The 25,958-nt window shown below is 38.6% G+C and overlaps 1 long non-coding RNA gene across 1 annotated transcript; it reads left to right on the forward strand.

Annotated features, from left to right (window-relative positions):
• The first annotated feature begins 11,714 nt into the window (after positions 1-11,714).
• LOC121049111 lies at positions 11,715-13,474 on the forward strand. The gene is made up of 3 exons (XR_005799340.1): positions 11,715-11,835; positions 12,163-12,390; positions 13,404-13,474. It is a non-coding gene; the product is annotated as an uncharacterized LOC121049111 (long non-coding RNA).
• The last annotated feature ends 12,484 nt before the right edge of the window (positions 13,475-25,958 follow it).

Below are 25,958 nucleotides of genomic sequence, written 5' to 3' on the forward strand. Positions count from 1 at the left end.
TCTATGCATCTAGGCTAAATGATTGTGGCCATTACATTGTACTCTATGCATCTAGGCCAAATGATTGCGGCCATTACATTGTGCAGTAAATTAAATTTTTCAGTTCTTTTCTTTTGAGACTTTATTTCAATTTTCTTGACAATATGTGTTCGGAATATATATAAGGGCCTATACCAGAGGCCATATGTCACACCCCAACTCAGGGATTTTTTTTTTTCTTTTTTTTTTAGTTGAAGGTATGACTTGTACTAAAGAATAGAAACATAATAAAGAAAATTCGTAGTCCATTTGAATCAGATTTGAAGTACTGAAAGAAATAACCAAGTTGCCCTTCCAGCAGAAATACTAACACAACAGAACTGTAACTTTGAAAAATCATAACTAATTCTAGAAAAATCGTTTTCAAGAGATTCCAATTCTGAAATGATATTTAATATGTCTACTGCAACTTTCATGAAGACACCAACTTCAAATACCTAACCAAAATGTACAGTTTTCAGTAAAAAGGCAACTGCATCAAAAGTCCAGAAACACATATTCAGATTTGCAGACCTTTGTTCTACCTTGAATTTAGCCAATGAATTTTAAATATAAGAGCTGGAACATAATGAAACAAATCAAAGAACATAGAATCAATTAAAAGACATAACAGAATCAATGAACATAGCATGGATTATGGAAAAAAAAGAAGAACTTTATAATACAACAAACACAATTATAGTACAAACTTTCTTGTTAGTTCATTATTCCCACAGAAATTTCAAACCTATACTTCAAAGGCAAACTACAAACTGGCAGCCTTTGCTCTTATTCTAGGAAACTAAACAAAACAAGTCTCACACTTCCTTCATATTAATCACAAGCTCTTCAAAAGGGAAAATTAAACTTCATGTTCAGTACCTGCAATATTTGATAGGGGTGAGCATCAACAGCTCAGTAGGAGGCTAAGCCTCTTTAAATAAACAACACAAACCAGTAACAATCAAAACAGTAATACATGGACGTATGCAATGCTATTTTCATCTATTACCTGTTAACTCACATGCTAAGACACAAAGAGTCTACATGTCCCATACCATGTAATTTACCTTTTTGAGGTGACTCTAGATGAAATAACATATGAATTAACCCCACAACCCAAACCATGATTCCCTTTTTGCTAGTCATCTTACTTAATCTCGATCACCAAAATCGTACAGCTCTATTAGCCCACCTGAAATTTGGTCCTTACGGATTAAGCTCAACTACACAAAAGAATACTCCCACATATTTCATTCCCATTCTATTCTATCAAAACCATGCCTCAACCTTCATGAACATGCTAATGAAACAATATGATAAACAACAGATAACACCCATTAACTCAACCATCAATCAAATTTCATAATTAAAATCACATATAGCAACACAGCAACCAAACAAATTAAATAGAGGTTTCCCCAGATTCCCCTACCTTGTTTTGGAAATTAGTTTATACTTCTCAGGTTCCTCCTTAGTCTCAAAATTTCTCCTTCCCTCACTCCTTTTTTTGTAAACAAATATAGGGGAACGCAATAAAGAAAATAGAACAAACCTGGATATTTATAGTGTATGGCAAAGAGGTCAGATTTTAATTCTAGATAAGCACAATAGAGAGTAGCTTTGAATGCCATCACTATCGGCTTCCTCTATGTTTCGATAAGGACTGCCACCTCCTGGTTCTAGGTCTCCACCACATGCTTCTAGGGATCCACCTCCTGCTTCTAGCTTTGATGACTCACAACTCTGGTAACTGACTCTCCAAGGCTCTTTAGCAACATCGACACCTCCAGCTTCTAAGATTATTCTTATCCGGGTAGTCTATCGTAGTGGTACTGATCCTTTGGTTTAGGTGGAGTGGTGCTTGCAAAGAGAAATATAGGGGAGGAAGACGATGAAGGTAGCAGACGAGGGTTTTGAGATTGGTTTGTCGTTAAATGACATCTAACAGATGTATAAATCAATTGGTCTTGGGCTTTTAAAATTGACTTGGGTTTTAAAAAATAAATAAATAAATAAAACAAATAATGGGCTGGTCTAAAAATATAGAAATAGCATATATACTTATATCTAAACAACACGTCTTGGTGATGTGTGTGTGTATATATTTATATATATCACACCATAAAATAATTATACATATACACACACCCATAATTAAGAATATAAGTTAATACTCAAGCAAAAATAAAATATTCACTATATCTTACTTTCTTAATATTATTAAAAGTATAGGTCGTTACACCATATTATATCGTAATTTTTGCAGACAAAATTTAGAAAATTTCATACATAAAGTGGCTTTGTGGCCAAAAGCAATACAATGTGTTCGAGAAAATTACATTTGCGGTTTACAAAACCAAAAGTGGCTAAACATCATAAGGATTTCAGATCTTCTAAGAACTTCTGGATCTTGCGGCGGGAAGAGGTAGTGAGAGGATCATTCTTACTCTTCCTTTCTTCACCCACATCTCTTGACTCCGGGCTGTAGCTACTATCGTCTGTACTGGAAGAAGAGGGAAGGAATTAATCCATCGCGGCCCTTCCAATTGGCTATCCTCCGGGATGGAAATGGAATCAGCACGTCAACGCAGCCCCGTTGCCTCATCTACCTCCAGGGGAAAAACAGATGTCGCTGCGTCCGACCCCGGAGGTAAACTGCGGAAGAAGAACGGTCGGCCTCGAGTGGCCTTCTGCCCTTCTTCATTTTGCTCCACGCAGGGAAATCTGAGGAGAGGGAATCCCCAGAATATGGTATCTCGCGCTAGAAGCTCCTCGTGTTCTTCTGTCTAATTGGAACCGGTGAATCCCATCCGGAGTTCCAGAGGCCAAAGACACGAGGTTGAACTTGAGATTAGGCCATAAGGCCTACCCAGGCATTGAGATTAATCCATAAGGCCTAAGATTTAGAGGCTAAGGATGAGATAGTAAGGAGAAGATTTCAGAAACAGAAGGAAAAGGAGCAGGGCTTGCAGAGTTATTTCTGGGTTAGCCATGTTTGTATATGTGTTCACTTCTCCAAAATGTGACTATTTATAGGGCCAACCCTCAGTGGCTTCAACTTTTCGATGGGCAGTTGAAACAATGCAACACCATCAATGGGAGTACCGATAGAATTGAATGCTATGATCTCGGAAAGGAGAGAAGTTCAAAGACTCGTGTGAAGCGGAGCAGTCTTCGAGGAGGTAACCGTTCTATTTCGAGGTTATCTTTTCAAACGGTTTTAATATGCAATAAATGCAAAGTTGAGCGCTTAACTGCCTGTATTTCCAAAATATTTGGGCCAAGAAATGTGGGCTGAATATTTCACCAAACCATAAATAATAATATTAATACTAATATTGTTCACACAAAATAATGGGCCTAAAGCCCTCGGCTTGCATAAGTTAGGCAGAGGAAATGTTCATCCAGGCGAAAGCTGGCGTCAGCAGCAGCTTGAGCGGCTTGTTGGGCCGCCAGGCGAACTTGGGCCAGTTCTTGAGATAGTGCCTCGAAAACGGCTAAGGGTTGCTCCAGTTGGGTTTCCTCATGGGCTAGCCTGGCCGTTACAGCAGTTAATTGGGCTTGAAGATCTTGAATATGGGTCTGGGATGGTTCCTCGTAACCGTCAAATCCCTGATGAGAGTACCCCGGTCGCCTATGAAATCGTGTGAAGTGTCTGCCTGTTGAGTAAGGGTTAGATAGTGGCTTGGGTCTGCCTGGCCTGCGAGGTTGTGGTCGCTTTCTCATTGAGCCATTGGGGGAGGTCCTGCAGCAGTTGATCGATATCGAGGAATTGGGCTTCAGTGATGGCTCCCTCGAGGAGAAGTACCCTCAGATACTCCAAAATTCTCGCGGGCCAGGAGTCAGAATATCAGGTCCTAGGAGACGACGGAGGCCTTCTCTGGCATCATCTATAACTCCAAGATAAGTCATTTCGAGTATGCGAGCCAGCCTTTCCAGTCTGGAAGGAGGCGCAGGCGGCAGATTCGGGGCAGCAACAATAGGAGCCTCATGAGGCCCCGCGATAAGAATTGCTTCCAGCACCGGCTCAGTGTTCACTTCATCTTCTACTTCAGGTGCTTGGGGGGCATTAGGGATGGGTTCTTGGTTTTCAGCGTCCGCGACATCTAGTTCAGCAGGATTTTCACCAAGCACCTCTACGGCGGCCGCAGCCACTTCCTCGATAGGGGCAGGATTCTGTTTTCCAGTAAATGGTTAAAGCATCAAAAGGTTAAGGCAGGATCAGAATATAGGATAAGCAAGAAGGTGTACCTCTGAAACAGGTGGCTAGGGAAGGATTGCTACTGGCACTGGTTCTTGATCGACCTCACCAGAAACTGGAATCGAATCAGGCGCTACTTGTTCCATGATAGGTACTGCGTTTGGTTGCTCGCGGGGGGTGTCCGCGAGAGGTATCCTTTCCTTAACCTCAAGCAAGCTATCGTCTATGACTTGATCTGGCATTAGAGCCAACTGCATATTTGCAGCACTGACGGGAGGTGGAGGATTGTTAGAACCAGTCGGCCTGGGCATGTGAAGCAGACGCATCTTCGCCAACAGCAGAGGATCCTTCCCTAGCTTGTCTAGTGGACCTACGACGAACCTGTAAATGAGGAATGTTATATGGTCATACATAATGAGACAAAGATGCCAGTGCTCGCTTTAAGGGTATTACCAGTTGATCAGTGATTGGTTCATCTTCTGTCCACAGATCAGTTCGAGGATCAGTGCGACTGCGCTTTCTGGCCAAAACAGCGGCAATCTGTCAGGATTTACAAATTAGACTTGGGAGGAAAATGTCAAGACCTCATAAGGAGGAAATCCTTACCGTTTGTGGGTCATCATCATCAGAAGAGGAATCTTCGACTTCGGGTTCCGTTACTATTGCTTTCTGCTTAGCGACCTAGCCAGCGGCAGGAGAAGCATTAACTGCGCGACTGCCGGAAGGTGGCACACTTCCTTGATGTAACAAAGTCTGAATTAGAAGGGGAAAAACGGATAGTAAGAATGAAGAAAAATCTAAGGCAATTACCTCTTGAGGGGGCTTGCGGATTACAATCCCAGCCTGGACCGGGCGTGGAGTTCTCGCTGGTTGCGGAGTCGGTTCAGGTAGAGGGGGTTGTGCCTCGGCTTCAGGAAAGCGAGCAAGAAACTCAGTATCAGCATCGTAGGGATATCTCAGTTCAGCAAAGATGGTTGCAAAGAGTTCATCATCCCTTTGTCCCCAGCAGTTGACAGAGACTTCTGACCACCATTGCTCGTACTCTTTAGCGTTCCCATCCACGGAAACGATGTCATTGGCCCAGTCAAGGAGATCAACCAGTGCAAGCATGCTTTGTGCCGGTGGAGGCCTAATAGTTGGGCCAATTCTGCGCCAAGAAGTGTTGTAGTTCCAGGCATCATAGAGGGGGAATGACACTAACTGGGCAAGGCCAAATTGGTGAGCAAAATGGTTGGGCACGTAAAGCTCATAACTAAGTTCATCAGCAGCAAACCTAATATCTGAACAGGAGATCGCGTGGTGGAAAGCCAAGCGCGCACGATCACTGTAGCCAGGAGCCCCGGGAAGGAACCCATTTTCAAGGGGAGGTGGGAATCTTCTACCAAGCACTAGGTCGCAGTAGGGCATTTCGTGCAGAAGGTACAGATATGTGAAGCACTCAGAATAAGGAGGGGATGTGTACTTTTCCTCGCGGCTAAGCCATTGACCCAAGAGTTGATCATCCTGTGGAAGCAGCGAGATATCGTCGCGGCGAAAATATGGAAAATAGGTTTGAATCCAGAAGTCGAGGATCCAAAAAGGGTCAGAAATGCTAGTCTCGAAATGATGCATGGTGGCCTGATATAGAGTGCGGTATAGGGCGCCAACACTGGTTGTCCCAGCCCTACGCGACGGCCATTATAGAGGGTTGTTGCTAAAGAAGTCCAAGGACCAGTGGGTTTGTTGGTAGAGGTGCAGAAAATGAACTTGCAGAGCCAGTACTCCAGAAAGGCAATTCCACCTGTCGCATTGTGCTCTCTGCGGTAATAGGCCAGCCACCGCGGATAGGAGCTGCTATGAGCGCTGCTACCGGTTTGGGCCATGGTGGAAGGAAAGGTGGCAGAGTCGAATTGGCCATGCAGGTAGGGCTCTCCATCGATGGGCAATCCAGTAATGGTGAGGATATCAAGCAGGGTGATGCTCATTTGGCCAAATCGGAAATCGAAGGTGTTTGTGGCAGTATTCCAAAAGCAGAGAAAGGTGGCGAGCGGTGAGCGATTGCCACCACGCGGGAGGCGAAAGCATAAATCAATAGTATGGGTAATACCTGCCACGTTCCAGCGAGCCAGATCTCGCGCTCGCGCTTCGTGATGCTAGGAGAGCTCTGCCACGTTGATCAAGGATGGCCAGTGCCCTATTTTCTCTAGATGTTTTTGTGCCCCCCAACTGCTGAATTCTCCAGGGGTCCTTTGGAGGACCGGAATGGATCGATGGATGGGTAAGCTGTAGAGGGCAATAGCGTCGTCAGGGATGTAATCTCGCTGCGCTGGACCCAGCCCGACATGATGATTTGGGAGCTTAAGAAGCAGAGGTCTCTGGATAGTAGTATGGATGTGATAGCAGGCACCGATGCTGGTTCCCCAAATGTGGGCGGCTTGCTCATTGAGTTCTTCCTCTTAATCGATAACTATTTTCTTTGGGGGAGCCATTTTTGGGTTTTCCGAGAGGAAGATGGTCGGAACAAGAAGGTTTCTGGGTCTAAGAGACTAAAAGAGTTTCTGATGTGACAGGTTCGAAATGGCTGTGGGATTTAAATAAGAGATTTTGTGAGGGAAACGATATGACGAAAAGACGTTTTGCAAAGCGAATGGATGCAACCCTCATTAATGACCTCGTTTCGGTCGCCAGGAGTGTTGTTTTAAACCCCTTCAATCAATTACATTTTCGCGGGCTTGATTTCGGGGCATGGGGGGCAATGTTTAAGCCCAAAAGTAATTTTGACAAGATCCTTTAGTGGATTTAGCATAGCAGGCTGATACCTGCGACCCAAAAATAACCCTACTCGGGTTTGGGTTATAGCTTCACCCATTTCGTGATCCATAAGGAAAACGAGCCCTTATTGGAATCAAGTAGCGGAGATTGAATAGGAATTTCAATCAATAATCCTTCTATGGCAAGGAGTAGTCGAAACCCTAGGTATAAATACCAGGTTTCAAGGACAAATTAAACACAACTCTCAAATCAACTAATCTCTCATATTATCAAAGCCTCCCCGGAACATACCTTCAACTTAGTTGAAACCCGGCGACCGTATTTCTAGTCCTAGTCTCTCCAAGAGCCGACTATTAGTGCTACTGCCACCGATACTATCAGCGAAGCAAGGGTAACGCCCTCACAACCCAGCAAAGCTAAAGTCACGCTTTAGCAAAACCCGTGCTTTCTCTAAACTTCTCGGTGATTGCTCTGCTCAACCTGCAACGTTTGAGTATCGATTCGGTGTCGCAAAGATATCACAACCAAAGCCCTTACCCGTAAGGCAAGAAGTCATTTTCCGGAAGGCAGAGAAAAGAGCCTTGTGACGAGGTTGGTGCTCTCCTCGTCCACAGTGCTTGATTCAAGAAGTCAGGTCAAGGGACTCCTCGACGACTGCACCCCACGGTGTTGGCACACCTGGGCAATCACATCAGCAAAAGAGACAGTTTGCAAGTCAACTGGTTTTGGAGCCAAAAAATACAAACCTAAAATATATTCTTTAATGTGAAGCTCCTACAATCCAGATTTGCAGTCACCATATTGGCTATCAATAGGAGTCAATCTACATTTCAAAAGCTCAAGAGAATGAAAAGAAAACATCACGTTCTCATAATCTCATTTCAGTAATACTATGACATTTATTTTCTTATTTAATAAAAATAATAGAGTATTAGGTGAGAACAAGTTACCTAAGCCGATCAATCCATATGCATTCCCGCTCCTCTAAAGAGGAGGGCTAGCCATCGAAACTGCAACCCCAATCCCTTTTTTTTATTCAAATGAAAAGCAAAAATATACAAATCAATCAAGAGTACCCACATTAGGACCTTACCTCTTCTAGGAAACCTCATACCCTTCTACTAAAAGAGATGCCAAACTAGATACTATAAAGCGAAAAAAGAAAAGTAAAGCATCTAAATCGTTGCTGCCGTTACCAAAATAACAACAGCAACATCTAATCAAACAACAAGGTTCATAAGGAAATGTACATCCTACATTACTTAGAATAGATAGAAACCAGTGAGCATATTATATAACTACTACTTTCTCTTTGTTTTGTTTTTGATCACAGTCTTCCTTGCAAATGAGCTACTTTTTTTTTTTGTTACAAGGGGCCTAAGAGGCAAACACAAAGAGCAAAGGGAGCAAATTAACTAGAAGACCTATCAGCAGGTCTGTTCCTGGACTTTCTAACTCTAGCAACAGAGTCCATATCATCTAAATAAGCTTGCAAGGCATGAGAGGAAGGATTTTCAAATTCAACAGTTCCATAGTCATGGGTAATGTTGTTCCTTGCAAGACAATCAGCAACAACATTGCGTTCTCTATAAATGTATTTCAGAGACACAGATTGAAACTGAGCAAGCAGATTTTTGCAGCAAGAGAAGAGAGTGAAGGGGATGCAAGGATATATCACTGTCAATAATAAGATTAACCAAGATAGCAGAATTAGTTTCGATCTCCAACATATTAATCCCACGGTTATGAGCTTGCATTAGACCGTAGTACGAGCCCCATGATTCAGCATGAAGAACTTCCCCAATACCCAAATTGGCTTGGAAACCTTTAATCCAGCTCCCATCAGAGTTGCGAATGACACCACCTGCACCAATTTTTCCAGAGTTGCCACTTCTAGAGCCATCGACGTTAAGTTTAAAAGCACCAACAGATGGTTTAGACCAATTTGGCATTTGTAAGCAATAATATAAGGTCAAAGATAGCTTAGCTTGAGCTACACACCATTCTTTTGCAGCATTGGTTATGATAATATCAGGAATATGAGGATAATGAAAACCTGGATCAAATATGTGCTTGTTTCTCCATTTCCATATAAACCAACAGATAAACACAAAGAAGGAACTCCACTGAATATCCATGTCAAAATTAATATTGCTACGAAGATGAGCTTTAATCCAACCAATCCAACTCATGGAGAACGTATTGGCAACAGCAGGAGGAAGATTAAAAGAGTTCCAGATAAGCTGAATGGCAGGGCAATCTCTAAAAAGATGAACTAAAGATTTTGTTCCAGTATGACAGATGGGACAAGATTCATCTCTAGTGAGAGTTCTTTTAGCTCTCTGGACGTTGGTTAAAAGTTTGCCATGACAAAGAGTCCAAAGAAAGGTTTTCAATTTAGGGGGTAAATGCATTTTCCATATGAATTTCCATATGAACTACTTTTAGTGCAATTGCTAGTACTACTTTCTCTTTAATTTGATCAAAGAACTGAAAATAGACATACCTCCATGACTTCTTTAATATCAATGTGCCGGAAACACTTCAGAAGCCTATGACAAAGTCGAGAACTGCACTGGTATATAAACCAAGTTTTTTGTCATCATCTACATGATGTTTATTGTCTTCTGCATGAGGCTCATCCATGTTGTCTCTGTCTTCTAGACATTTTGAAAGAGGAAATTCACAAAGTGAAGGATTGCCCTCATAAATAGATGAATCATCGAGCGTCTAAAGTTGGTTAATTCTTCCAATCAAGTTGTTGCACGACCAGTTCAAGTGAGACGAGAAGGTCAGAGAAGCAAGACTATGCGGAATCTGCCCTGAAAGATGGTTCTGGGACAGGTCAAATGTTTCGAGCGAATGCAAGTTTCCAATCTTCAAGGGGATATTTCCACTTAATTGATTCATGGACAAGTTAAAGGTACTCAATCGAATGATGCTACGCATTTCTTTTGGAATTTCACCTTCTAAATTATTTGACGAGAGATCAATGATGGTTAGAAATGATATATAATCATTTTCATATTCAAGTTCTCTTCCTTTTGAAGTCACGGTTATTTGCACTTCACTGACCACCCAACCTACATCTAAATCATGAACTAGAGAAGTCAAATTATTTAAACACTTGGGAATAGTCCCTAAAAAGTTTTTGTGACCAAGGTCCAAGATCTTAAGGTATGGAAGATTACACAATTCTTCAAGAATACATCCACTTAAAGAAGATGGCTCGCAATTGTAGCACTTCCAATATTGATACTTGAGATCCTAACCAAAAAGGTACTTTTCCTGTAAATTTGTTGCCACCAAGAAAAAGTCTCTCCAAATCAGAGGAATTTTGCAAGGAAGAAGGAATTTCTTCGGTAAAATGGTTGTTGTCCACCTTTAATATTCGAAGAGTACTTGGACTACCTATTGAGCTTGGAATATTACCAGACAGATTGTTGTTTGAGACATCCACCACTATTATGTAGCTCCACAAAATCCATTCTTGAGGGAATTTTCTGGATAATTGATTATTTCTCAGATAAAGTTCAACCAAAGATTGAATGCTGCAAATTGATGATGGAATACCATCAAATGATTGTGGCTTAAATCTATCGTGTTCAAATTTGAAAAGTTAAATTGGAAAGAAAAGGAAGCTTTCCGCTTATTTGGTTGTTAGATAAAGGACAATTCTTAGGTTCACCCCCAAGGTGAACGAGCATATTCACCCCCGTTATCGATTAACATATTTTCACTTAATAAATTTATAATCCAACGGTTTATAACTTAAATTATCCTTCAAAGATCATCTCTGTAAAAAATCAATCGAATCGAAAATCGTTTAATTATCTAATTGAATCAAACAAATGGATGGTTCTAACAACACTTGGTACTACTATGATGAACAGTCCATGTATTTCATAGAAATGAATAACTGAAAGGTCTTCAATTTGATTGATTTTTTACAGAGCTAATCTTTGTATTACGTGATAGGAGCATAAAATGCAACCAATATAGTATGTAATCTTTTACATTTTTCTTAGCTATTTTCTTTAAAAAGTCAGTTTTAACTTTGTTTTCTTTTGAGGTAGTTCGTGGAGTGATTCTAGAGAAATAGGAGCTGAAAGGGAACAAAGCAACCATGGATCATGAAGTACTGATGCAAAGGACCAAGTTTGATCAACCTTTTGGCAGGAAATTACAAGGGAAGTCCATGGAATTCGTTGTGCAAAACAGTTGCTGCAAAGCAGAAAACTGCAGTTTCAGAATCAGCTTTCTGGACCGGTTTTGAGGAGAAATTCTTGTATTCTTCCGGATGCACTATTAGAATAATGCTAATAGACATCATGTCATAGAAATCGGTTAGGATTTCGTGCGATGTAAAAAAAATTTCTAACATCGGTTCTTGAAAATCTGATTTCTATTTGTACAATTCACATCGTTTACTATATTTGACCGATGTCTAAACTTTTTCACCAAAATTTTGAAAAACGCGGAAAATGACTAAGTTAAAAATTTGTAGTGCGGGAGAACAAAATTTCTATTCCCTCCAACACTTAATCAGTTTCCCACACAACTCATATTGACTAGCACGACATTTTCATAGTCAAACCCTAACCACTAAGACAGCCGACCTCCTCTTCCTCATCCTCGCCTCCGACCAGCACCTGACGGCTCTCCTCCTCCTTCTCCACCTCCGACCGTTCTCCACCCAATGTCGGAGCACCACTTGTCTCATCCATTTTGATTTCGGCGTATCTCTTCTCTCATCTCTTTTCTCAGATTCACCGAATCCGCCAACAACGCCAGGGCTCGCCTTGTTCCCTCGTCGAGCCAAGGAAGACGAGACCGTAAAGGTCAAGACGCATTCGATTCAAGTATTTTGGTTTGGGTTAATTCGATTTTGGTTTTGGGACATCGATATGGGATACTAGAAAACGCTTGGTCAAGAATCTCTTTTACTAAATGTCTTTTACGATATGCGATATTTAGGAGTATTACTTGGTTTCATTGCAATGAATCATGTTTGACGAACGTGGGTTCAGTTATTGACACAAACCTATGAAGATGGAACCAATTATTGATCTCCTGGTACCTGCATAGTCTGTGTATTTTAGTTTTGTGTATGTTATCTTCTTATTGTTTTCTGCAATCCTCTTTTACGGTTGTGTAGATTATAATTTAACTTAAAATTGAACTTTCAGGTGGACTGTCTCCTGCTGGTGCAGGTAGCTTTAGCATATCAACTGTACAGACAAATCCTTTGAATCCTAATCCTGCACCATCGTTTTCTCAAACATTTTCAAGTCCTTTTAATTCCTCAATCTCATTTGGTTTATTTGCCCAAAAACCCTCATCCTTTGCATACTCCCAGTATGCAGAGTAGTTCATTAGGTACTACAAGCAACCAACTGGGTATTACTCAACCAGTTGTAAGTCTCTCTCTCTCTCTCTCTCTCTCTCTACCATTTGTTTGTTACCAGAGTAAAACATAAGGTTGTGTCGAAGATGCTTAGATTTGTTAATATTGCTTACATGAGATGCTAAATTGTATTTCCCTAAGCTCGGGTTGATAGGGTTGCCAGGTTCATATATATCCTTGTTGTGTTATGGGGGGTCAACCTGCCGAGCCATTTGCTACCTGAAGAAGTTGATTTTGCAAAAAAGAGAATATATATATATATATATATATAAATTATAAAAGAAGAAGAAGAAGAAGAAGTTTATTTATGTGTTTTTGAAATTCGTAGTGAAAGCAATATTAAATTTTATTTAAGACACTTCATGACCAAGGGATCTTACTGGTTGTATACTCTTCTGTTTTTTAAACAAGATATCTTCTATACTTTGAGCCAATGGCGTAGCCAAAAATTTAGTTAAGAGGGGTCAAACTTACATAGCTAGTCGATTAAGTGAAAAAAATAATAATAATAACCGACTCGATTTAAAATACTCTTTACTAATCTACAAATAATCACCTAATACAGTGTTTTTTATCTCCCAACTATTTTCCTATGATGACAAAAAACAAAAAGAAATCTGTACATAAGGATGAGATAAACAAATGAAGGAGAGGAATAGATATACAAAGAGAAACACATTTGTTTGTAAGAATAAGGTATCATAAGCTAGTTAAAGGTAACTATTTTGTTACTTTAGAAGGGGCAAATTGAGTCAAGTAGCTCATATTTTTCTTACATAAAAGGCTAAAAGCAAACACTTCAGGCAAAATGGAGTTCATCAAGATGGTGAGCAGGGTCAATTGACCCTTCTGATGTCCATGTAGCTACGCCCTTGCTTTGAGCAATGTGTCTTTGCAATTTCTATCTTTCATTTAGATGATATTAATGCTTGGTCATAATCTTGTGTATTTAGTTGCATGCCATGCTATTGGATTAACTCTTTCTGTTATTTTTTTTTATAGCTTGCTTTTCCTACTTTCCAGACATCTCAACCTCTTCAGAGTAGTCCTTTTGGCTTCAGGCAACACCAACACCATTAATCAACCACAGCCAGGCAACACACACTTTTGGTAGGATTGTGTTTATTTAATTTCTTGAGCCTTTCTTAAAGGGAAATGAAATCAAGGCGGGATCCAAGGTCTAAACTTTTAATATGGGTAGATGGAGCTCGGTCATTAGATCATGTAACAACTCTATCAAAAGAAGAAAAATAATTATATAAAAACTAGAGACGTTAGCAAAAAAAAAAAATCATTAGAAGAGTGGTGTTTAATTATTGGGTTTTAGTAGCTGCAGTTACTCATTGTGAAACTATCATTTGGTAGAAAGATTGTGGCTTCACATTCAGAATGCGGTGGTTAGTGGTGAACTGGTCATTCTGGAACCTTGTTATTATGGTTAGCTTTTGTCATGTCTAAATCTTAGTTGTATGGGAGCCTTAACATTTTCTTTTTGCATGAGTTTCCAAGTTCTGATTCCCAGCCATGTATGCAACAAAATGATCATATAAATAATCAGATTGCCCAAGCAAATTTCAATTTATTTGAGATGATACAATCCTCCAGACATTCCAACCAACCAAACAAGTGGAATGCTAGCAACTTTGTTATTTCAAAATTTGTTATCTCATGAGGAAGTAGCATTACAATTATTATGGTTAGCTTCTGTCATGTCTAGATCATCTTTCAACATTTGCTTTCAATTGTTTTCAATATCTTTGGGATAATGTTTGATATCCCTCTGGTTAGAAAGGAGGTTATTAGGTGGAATTGGAGGTAGGTTAATTCATAGAAATAAGCATAAGCCATGTGAATAATAGTAATCTCAGATTGTGATTTTGTTAATGGTTGCAAATAGTTACAGATGTTTACAATTATGCTTCTATTTTGAACTAATTGTGGATTTCCATGTTCTTGAGATTCTTTATGTAAACTATTTTGAATCGGTATGAAGTCTCACTGTATGATGAGGACTCGTGATAGCAAAAGGCTGATTATTTAGCATTTAGGTCTTAAATTTTTTTATGCATTTTGTGTTTGGAATGGCATGGTTGATATTGGCAGTGGGCTAAGGATGAATAGTTTATTTGAAATTTCATGAGGATTTGACTTGATGTTACTTTCTTTTCTATCTTTATTTCTGAACATATTGGTTGATCTTGTGGCAGAGTTGCAAACAGTCAGAGGAGTTAAAGACAAAGGCTAGAGCAGAGAGGTGTGTATCTTTTATCAAACCAGGCAAAGGCCAAAAAAGCCTTCTGTTTGCTGGCCCTAAATGATTATGCTTGTACGTAGTAATGTGACCACTTGTTCAATTGCTTAGAATTGTAGTATTAATACTAGCAGGGAACCTTTTTTTTTCAATTTTTGTTTTTGTTTGAGCTCTGTTGATAATGTTTATTTATGTCTTAATAGTTGTCTGTTATTCTAAATCAGCAAAGAAAGCTTCTTAAAGAGTAAATCTGATTTTTTTTTCATTGTACTCATAGATCAAACTTTAAACACCTTTCTTACATGTTGGACCCTTTGCCTAAACCAGTCCATTACTAATCATGGGAGAACATAGTGATAAAGTAAGCACTATTCTGATTTTTTATTTGTATTTTTCTCTAACCAAGTAACAATATGTTGGATAATGACATAGTTTGGTGTTGTACAGTGCGGTTAAAGCTTTCAATGCTGAAACGGGTAGGGTTAACAAAGTGCCCAAGGTGAAATTACTTCCAGTAAGTAATGATATATGTGGTTGATTATCAAACTCAATAATGCATTTCTAATTCAATAATCCTAATATATAGGGCGTACCTAAACAACCGGGTGGAGTTGAGTGTGGTTATTATGTGATGTGATATATGAAAGATATTATAAATGATGACACTCTTTCATTTTCAACCAAGGTAAATGCATATATTATAGTTTGACAAGCAATTTGATTTAAATAGCTTCAATGATTATGACTTATGTTGTGTTATACATTTCTAGTGGGCGGCAAAGAGTTGGAACTCATATACCTAAGAGCAACTTGATGAGGTGCGCATTGAAGCGGCTGACTACTTGCAGACTTTGCTATAGCTAGATCTTGACAAGCAATATGATTTTGAGTAAGGCTAGATTTTGCTGACCATTTTGTAGTAGATGTAGTAATATCAGGATGAATTGTGAACAAATTATACTGCATGTAGTTATTGCAGTAGTGGTATCTTCTACACTAGCCTTAAAGTAGGTTAGGGTTTATTGTGCAAAACTTTTGAAACTACCTCAAGCTCTAATTTTGGATAGAAATTAATACAATTCCCTAATATTTAAGGTACATTTGAATTTAACAAACCCTAGAAAAAACGCTCTCTCTCTAGGACGCCGTTGGCAGCGCTGGTACCTGTCCGGCTGTGCCCCGGCGTTGGCGAAGGCCTCTGGCCTAGCCGGCGAACGAGGTGTGTGGCCGGACGGGTAGGTCATTTGGTGGGCGTACCAACAGCTCGGAGGATGGGATCGGGAGGTGTACGGCCTTTTCTCTCTCGGTGGACGGGATTGGCTGAGTCGTGGCTGCAGGTTGGGATAGGAGGAAGATTGGGATTTTGCCAGGTCGGAGCAGTATTTGGTGGGAGCCAGAGGTCGACGGGCTGGGTTCGATGGATGAGATCGGGTTGGTTGACTGATGATGGTGATCAGACGATTGCTTTGGATCGTGGGACAGAGTGTCTAGGCTCTGGTTGGTGTTGGGTGGGAACCGCGATGGTCAGCGTCATGCGCCGATGGTTGGACGGCGTCGAAGTCGCTTGGATGGTCCAACGCCAGTGGGGGCGAGGCAGGTTTGGTGGAGGCGCATTGCAGCGACTGACTTGGGCTGGGAGGACTGGGTGCGGCACACTTTCTGGTCTGACCCTTTGGGCTTGGGTACTGCTTGTGGGCCCGCTGTGGGCAGAAGATTGGGTTGGAGCCTATTTGGGCCCTGCCTTAGGTTATAGTTTATTTAATGTTTTTATTTACTTTCTTTGTTTAGTCATGTCGCGCTTTATGCGAGCAATAAGTCCCCACATTGGCTATGTAGGGGTAGTCAGGCTATGTGCTTATATGTGCACTCTAAGTGCCTTGTCTGCTCTAGGTAGGCGGCGAGTTCCTTGCTTCGTCAAATGGTCTCTTCCGCATAGTGGCAGGGTGAGACTAAGTGTCGCTGGATCTCTCCGACGGCAACATAGTAGGAAAGCTGTGCTAAAGCTGGCAATTATGTTACGTTGTAATCGTGTTACATATCGAGTTATCTTTCCGTTATGTCACTGCTATGTCAAAGCAAATCGAGTAGCCAGTAGATCACTCTTTGCTAGTTGGTGCTTGTTTGAATACGTGAATTCTGAAGAGATTCTTGATATCATTTCGGGACATACTCTAGATGTTTATTGTAATCAGGGGTTTAGGCTCAATGTCCCCCCATTGTATTCTGCAGTTTCATTAATCAAGGCTTAAGGGCAGCCGCACCAGCCCTTTATTCAAAAAAAAAAAAGTACATTTGAATTTCATGTTATTTGTGGATCAGCTTTCTAGTACCAAATACAGCAGGAAAGGGATATGAAAAAAACATCAGTTACTGATGTCAGAAAACAGAAATTACATCAGTTTGAAAACAAAAACCGATGTCAGAAAAGAGAAAATACATCAGTTTGGAAACAAAAACCGATGTCAAGAATGAGAAAATACATCAGTTACCAAACAAAAACCGATGTCTAGCATTACTATGAACATCAATATATAAACAAAAACGATGTCTAGTATAAATATAGACATCGAGATATAAACAAAAACCGCTGTCTAGATTACTATGGACATCGATATATAAACAAAAACCGATGTCTGGTATAACTATGGACATCGATATATAAACAAAACCGATGTCTAGGATAAATATGGACATCGATATATAAACAAAACCGATGTCTAGGATAAATATGGACAACAATATATAAAGAAAAACCGATATCTAGAATAACTATGCACATCGATATATAAACAAAAACGATGTCTAGAATAACTATGGACATCGATATATAAACAAAACCGATGTCTAGTATAAATATGGACATCAGTTCAAACTATATTACAGAATGTAGATTGAATGTCTAGTGAAATATTATGTACCAAACACACGAAAAGCTTATGAACCACAAGCAAAAATTTATGAGAACCGATGTGTAAAATATTATCAGACATCGTTTCTGATTAATCAGAAACGATGTTAAAATGGATAATTGTGTTGTTAGACCTATATTTCATTAAGCATCTAATGCCAAAATATGAAGGTTTGACAATAACTAAACACACCAAAATGGTGATCACATTAACGTTTTTACATCGGTTCTGGACATTAAACCGATGTCTCATTGCAAAATAGACATCAGTTGTGAACCGATGTCTTCGTTTTGGTGATCTTTAACATCGCCCACTAAGACATCTGATTTTTTTTTTTTTTTTAACATCAGTTGTGAACTGATGTCTATGAACTTTTTCCTAATAGTGATGCACCTTTTCAGAAAGGACCAGCGAACCTTGAAGAAATGATGTTATACTTCAACAAGAGCCAAAGAAATGGTCAGAAGTGTCAACGAGGCAGTAGAAAACCAAGCGCAAACTAGGCTACCCGATAAGACAGAAACTGTCAGCTTTTCACTAAGCTTTTTGGGAGATCTTTTCCGGTGATTTTCTTGGAGTTTTTCTAGAAGGTTATTGATCATTCTAGATGATATGATGTCATAGAGAACGTGAGAGTCAAGAACCATCCAGAAACTTGTCAAGACAAAGTTGTTCCCTGTCTAAGAAGGAAGCTTCAGAGACAGAAATTGAATCCTAGTCAAAACAGGGCATTTTGGCCGAGATTCTTCTTTGGACGGATTTCTAGGACATTTTTGGAAGGTTATTGCTATTGCGAATATGAAGGAGAGTCCTAGAATGATTCATCAAGATTTTGGGAAGATAATTAAGGCTTGAAAATTATTTAATTGTGCACCAATTAGAGTAATCCTCAAGCAACTAGGGGAGGCTTTCAAAGCAGAATTGGAAAAGGAAACTTTGGTTGTGTATTCCATACATATATAGGCTCTGAACACGTTAAAAATCACCACCTTACAGCGCCATCTTCTGCTCCAAAACCCTAGCTCACAAAGTCTTAAAATTCCCAAGTCTTCAAGAAGAAAAACCGTGCAATCCATCTTCCACCTTCCATCAACCTCCTGCCGTGTCCCATCTTGAAGGAGTGCTTGCGTCCAAGGCTGCCTAAAAGTGAATTCGTGGCTCTCATATTCTCCCTTTACAGTTTTTATCCTCTTGTAATCTAATACTCATGCTTTTATTTGTTGAAATTAAGATGATGTGTGGCTAGTCACTTTTTGTTAGGGGTGAGGTTTGAAGCCCCAATTATGTAAAACATATGTTTGGTTTTAATCTAGTTTCTTGATCTTTGGTGTGAATTGGTTGTTTATTTCTGCTTGATTGAAAATTTTTGCATGTGTATGTTTTATGGTGGCCAACATAGGATTTATGCATGTAATTGGAGCTAGGTTTAGAAAATAATTCACCTAATCGTCTTGTTTTCTAATCCACAAGTATGCAAGGCTTTGGACAAAAGCTGATGTTTTAAACAACTAGAAGAGCATGCTAGATAGGCGTTCCACACTAGACTGCAACTCTATAACCAATCGTTTCCATGAGATCTGAATGCTTCAAATGTGTTGACACTATATGTGTTGTTGATAGGATAACGTTCTATACCTTGATTGCATATTTGATAGGCTTAGCTATTGTGAGTTCACGTAGACTAAGTAATTAGGGAAACATTAATAAGGGACATGATCTGCTCCTACTTGTTTCTTGGTTGGTTTCTGTTCACACCTTAGTAATTGAAACTAGGTTAACTTAACATTGTTCGAAAGTAATTGGTGCATGGTGGATTTCCAAGTCTCTAACATATTCTCCATCTTATTTTCTCAAAATCAAAAATCAAATTCATTTTCCTTTTGTTTTCTCTTTTATTTTCGTTGAACTCAAAAACCCCAAATTTGTTTCACCTTAGGATTGCAGAGCCCCTTTCTATCCCCTTCTGTTTTCTGCCATCTCCTTCTCCCTTTTCTGCGTTTGTTTTCTTTTACTTAGCTAGTTTCTTTGTTTGTTTGATTTGTGTTCTTAGTTAGTTTAGCTTAGTTTATTTTTCTTTGTGATTAATTTGTTATCCTCAATCTCTGGCATCGAACGATCCTTGCTTACTCTATATTGCTAACGACTACATTCTGCAGGGTTAAGTTGAATGCTTATTTTGGACGTATCATTACGTTATATAACATGAATGTTTGGATTAGAAAATTATAAAGTTATTATGTGTTAATCACAAAAGATGGTGAATATGCTCATTCACCCTAGGGGTGAACCTAAGAACTGTCCTTAGATAAATCCAAATTTTGGATTTGGGAAGATATATTAGACATCCATTCCTCTGGTATTGTACCTGAGATTCCAGCATTAATAAGATTGACATATGAGAGCTTGGTTTGAGATTGAAGCCATACCGGGAAGCCAGGGCCTACTCAGCAATTCTGCATTTTAATGTAGTGGAGTTTGAAAGGAGGAATCCAATCATGATTAGTGAAATTGAAAATGATGGGCATAGGTCGGTTTGTGCTCACTTCAAGAGACTCTAAACGTGTAAGATTTATGAAATAGGCTTCAGTTAATGTGCCTTCCCATGAGTTTTCTGATAAACCTAAACCAACTGGCTGAGACAGTTGTCCCAAACTTTTGGGAATTGACTTGTTGAAATGATTATCATTGAGAGAGAGTGTTTTCAAGGATGATAAGTGCTGACTATAACATCTGGAATGGTGCCCCAAAAAGAGTTGAAGCCGAGATCAAGATGCTGCAAACTTTTTAATTAGCAGTCCTAAAGAACCGGGCAATCTAATAACTAGGCCACAATCACTCAAATCTAGCAACTCCATTCTATTATATGAACAATTTGAGAAACCACTGAAAAACTCTTGAATTCCCCCATCAAACTTGTTGACTCCAATGTTAAATTCATGATGCAACACAACATACATCAATAACCAAGATCAACACATATAACGCATATACAAGAACAATTAAACTAGCAGCACAACATCCACATAGAAACTGCAGAATAGCTTTCCTAGTGGAACTAGGACTCCACCTGGATCAATAACACTCTGGATCCCTGCAGAAACAGCTTGGCCTAGGTTCGACATCTTGAGCAGCTTGGAACACGGATTGAATAGCAGCAAAACTAGAGCAAGAAGCCTTCTGTATGTCAACACCAAAAGCTTTAGAATGGGGCTGAACAATATGCTAAAAACTGGTGATGAATACAGGGACTTTGCTCCCTATATAATTGGCCAAAACCACGAGTTAGACTCATCCCATAAGGAGTCTAACACTGCTTCATGTTTATCTAGTTAGGAGACTTATTGTTTATCACTAATACTTGATGTAATTCAGGTTGATTACTAATGAGCTTCCTACTTCTATTAAGAGACATACTCGTCAATAGATAACTAGAATTGGAGTTATGATTATATACTTCTTGTTATTTATGTAAAGATAAATCAATTGGTTTTATTCTTAATGTAAATCAGATAATGTTAAGTCCATATTTTTCTAACATTCTCCCACTTGGACTAACATTGTCTGCATACAACACAATTGAACCAATAACTCGACATAACCAACAACTAAAGTGTGCACTGAAGTATACAAAAACTCACCACTCATTCAGCTTGGTCAATTACAGAAAATAATGCAGAACCTCAAATCAACTTTGATTAAATAACCAGGTTGATTAAAGATCACTAACATGAATTACTGTAATCATATAAGCTCAAGGTGATAATAAGAGCAAAATTTAGATAAGTATATCTACCTGCAATATCTAATGCTCAGAGTCCAACAGAATGACTTTGATAACTCAAAGTCTTAACATCAAAAACTGAAACACTAGTGAATTGGTATTTGCTTAACTGAAACTGAATCTGCAGCATTTCAAAATGCAGAAAAGTTCACTTGACAACACACATAGATATTTTAAAGTTCAAATACTGTAAGCAATAGTAAATGCAGAAAACTAAAACAATATTGAAAACTAAAAACACATATATGAAATACCTCATTTTATTTAAAGTCTGCAAAATCAAAAGTTACAAGCCAAGTTTAAAGAATGCAATGACTGAACCAAGAACCTATTACACAAATAAATTCTAAAAATTAAAAGATGGCTGCCACTGAACTCAAGCCTCCAAATCTGATAGAATTCCCATGTTCTTGGTATGTTTCTGAAAACTTGTAACTGACAATGCTTTAGTGAAAGGGTCTGCAAGTTGTGACTCAGTATTTATGTTCAAGATATTTATCTCACCATGCTTCACTCTTTCTCTAACACTATAGAATTTTAAGTATATGTGTTTAGAGTTGTTGGATGTTTTATTGTTTTTACCAAAAAATACTACAGCCTCATTATCACAAAATATTTTCAATGCATCTGAAACAATTGAACTTAACACTTTAGTATGCATTAAATTTTTTTTTGATCCACAAGCCTTCACAGACTCCTTCATAAATAGCTATGAACTCAGCCTGCATGGTGGAGGTTGAAATCAATGACTGTTTCATTCTTTTCCATGCAATAGCCCCTCCTGCAAGCATGAAGACATAACCAGATATGAACTTTTTAGAATCTGGATAATGACCTGCAAAGTCTGAATCAGTATAGCCAACTAGCTCAAGCTAGCTTTTTAACTTGTCTGTAAACCAACATGTGAGATTTAGTTTTCTGCAAGTATCTAAGCACTTTCTTTCCTGCAACCCAGTGCTCAGGACTAGGATTAGACTGAAACCTAGATAAAATTCCAACTGCAAATGATAAATCAGGTCTAGTGTAGACATGTGCATACATTAGGCTACCAATCAACCTAGCATAAGGCTTGCTTTCCATATTAGACATCTTCCCCCCATTTTTAGAATTTTTGTTTTTGGACAGTTTGTCACCCTTTGACATAGGAGCATCACCTAATGCACAAGTCTCCATCCCAAATCTCTTCAACACTTTTGTTATGTAATTGTGTTGAGATAAGCCTAATAAGCCTTGTGCCCTGTCTCTCTTAATTTCAATTCCCAAAACATAGGATGTCTCACCTAAACCTTTCATGTCAATATTTTTAGACAGAAAAGTTTTAGTATCTTTAAGCAATTTTATGTCAGTGCTAGCTAAAAGAATATCATCTACATACAGTATAAGAAAAATAAAATTATTCCCAACTGTCTTAATGTATACACATTCATCAACAATATTTTCTGAAAAGCCAAAAGATGAAATCACTGAATCAAACTTCTTGTACCATTGTCTACAAGCCTGCTTAAGTCCATAAATTGATCTTTTCAATTTGCATACATGATCTTCTTTTCCAATTTTCACAAAACCCTCAGGCTGTTTCATATACATGACCTCATCTAACTCTCCATTCGAAAAAGCTGTTTTCACATCCATTTGGTGCAACTCCATGTTATAATGAGCTACTAGAGCCATTATAATCCTAAATGAGTCTTTAGTTGAAATTGGAGAGAATGTTTCAGTATAGTCTATGCCTTCCTTATGTGTGAAACCTTTAGCTACTAGCTTGGCTTTATGCCTTTCTACATTACCATTTGCTGGTCTCTTTGTCTTAAACACCCACTTGCAGCCTATTGGTTTTTGGTTTGGTTTAACCAATTCCCATACTGAATTTTGCTTCATTAACTCGATTTCAACCTTCATAGCCTTCTGCCATTCTTCAACTTCATGGCTCTCAATAGCTTTCTTGAAGCTTGAAGGATCATTATCTTCTGCTAGAATATCAGTTTCTTGCAGGTATACTACAAAATCACTCTCTTCCCCATATACAGGTCTTCTTTCCCTTTGTGATCTTCTAGGCTGAAGTGGAATTTGTTCTTCTGCAGGGTTATTTTTTAAATGGACATCATTCATAGGTTCATCTATATGAGGTTCTAAGGCTACTGGTTCTTCTAAAGCTTGATTTTGGCTTTGAGTTTCTGTATCTGCATTATTTGTCTGAATTAAAGGCAAGAAGCTCTCTAAATTTTCATTTTCTGTAATTTCTTCTAATTCTAAAGACAAGTCTTCAAAATTAGTATTACTAAATCCTTCATCCAGAAATTTTGCTTGATGAGTTTCAAAAATTCTGGTAAAATTATGAGCTGCATAAAACCTATAGCCTTTGAATTTTTCACAGTAGCCAATAAAATGGCAACTGATTGTTTTGGATTCAAGTTTCTATGTTAATGCATTTGGAAACTTGGCTTCAGCCTTGCATCCCCACACATGGCAATGATGCAAGCTAGGTTGCCTTCCACACCACAACTCGAATGGTGTCTTGTCTACTGATTTACTAGGTGATCTATTGCAAATATAATTTGCAGTCTTAAGAGCTTCACCCCATAAAAATATAGGTAGACCAGTAGTGCACATCATACTTCTCACCATGTTCAACAAGGTCCTATTTTTTCTTTCTGCTTTTGGGTAGGACTATAGGGAGTTGTGTACTGAGCCCTAATGCCATTTTACTGTAAATAAAGTGCAAAAGGACCCTTTTGCTGGCTTGCTTCATTGTGTTTACCATAGAACTCACCTCCCTTATTAGATCTCACTAACTTTATTTTCTTCTCTAGTTGCAATTCAACTTCAATTTTATAAATTTTGAATGCATCTAGAGCTTGTGATTTTTCTGACAGTAAATAGATATAACAGTACCCAGAAAAATCGTCTATAAATGTGATGAAGTAAAAATTTCCATAGATAGTTTTGTGTTTAAATGGACCACATATGTCTGTATGTATTAGTTCTAATAGGTTTTGACTTCTTAAGGCCTTTTTCTTTTTGCAATTTGTCAATTTCCCTTTAAAACACTCAATGCAGTCATTCAAATCTGTATAATCCAATGCAGGTAAAATTTTGTTTTTCTCGAGTGTTTTAAGTCTTTCTTTAGATATATGGCCTAATTTTCTATGCCATATATTTGCAGACTTATTATTGAACAATGTTTTTTTTGTACCTGTGACAGTGTTATTCTTTATAGTGTTTTGATTATTTTCAATTAGCATAATTTCCTGTTGAGCAACAGAACAATTTAATTTTAAATAATCATGCATAAACACAACACAGCCAAGATAATTTGAACCCTGAAATAACTTTATTCCATCAAAATCAATAATGAGTTTGCAACCAATCTTAACTAAAAGACCTACTGAAATCAAATTCCTTTTCAAGGAAGGAATATAATAAACACTATCTAGAAAAATAAAATTTTCTAAGTCTAAATCAATCTTTAGGGTCCCAATGGCCTTAACTGCTACTCTCGAACCATTTCCCACACAGACTTGGACTTCACTTTTCTTTGGTGTCCTTCTGTTTGTTAAACCCTTCAAGGAATTTGTAATGTGTATAGGTGAGCCTGAGTCTAACCAGTAACAGTGAGATGCTATATTAACAAAATTAACTTCTAGAGAATAGACAAAATTTGGAAAAGACTCACCCTTCTTTATCATCCAAGCCTTGAAACCACTGCAATCTTTCTTCATGTGCCCTATTTTCTTGCAAAAATAGCACTTAAACTTAAAGGTTTTCTCAGCTTTAGGTTCTGCAGGTTTGCCAGGTACTTTAGTGGTGGTAGTCTTCTTGGCCTTAAGTTGGTTCTGTTTCTTCCATTTAGGCTTCTCAACTAGGTTTACTGCAGTACTTGGTTTGCCTTCTTTTCTGATCATCTCTTCCCTTACTACACATAGAAATTAATTTGTTCAAGACCCAGTTAGACTCTTAGACATGGTATAAGGTTCTCAGGTTACTGTAGGTGTTAGACAGTGACTGAAGTGCTACATGCACAACCTGAGAGTCTTTAACTCCCATGTCTAAATCCCTCAGCCTCGAGTTGAGGTCAATCAACTCCATACTGTGCTCCCTCACACTTCCTTTTCCTGAAAACTCCAGCTCATTAAATCTTTTGGACAGTCTAGCAGCCTCAGCTTTGTCACTCTCCTGATACTTATCTCCTATGGCTTTTAGGAAATCCATGGCAAGCTCTAGCTCAATGATTGAACCCCTAACTGTGTCAGACATGGAGGTTCTTATAACATTTTTAGCTTTCCTGGTGTAGCTATACCATTCCGTATAATATTTCCTATCTTCTTCTATGCTCTCAGTGTCTAGCTCTAATGGCTGTTCCTCAATCAAGCAAAGATCCATATTTTGATGCATAGACAGATAAAATTCAACTTGATTTCTCCACTTCTTATAATTTGTTCCATTAAGCAACTGAATTTGGCCTATAGTGACCACATTTAGACCTAAAACACAGAAAAATAAAGAAAATAAGATTTCTGCAGTAAAACTTTTATCTGTGTGTCAATCTTTAAAACAAAAATCATGTATTTGAATAACACAAAACAAGATGAAGTAAAAGACATAAAATTCAGAAGCAGTCATTTAGCTTTAAAATTTAT

The sequence above is a fragment of the Rosa chinensis genome, chromosome 5 (genome assembly GCF_002994745.2).
Source record: "Rosa chinensis cultivar Old Blush chromosome 5, RchiOBHm-V2, whole genome shotgun sequence".
NCBI classification, from domain to species: Eukaryota; Viridiplantae; Streptophyta; class Magnoliopsida; order Rosales; family Rosaceae; genus Rosa; species Rosa chinensis.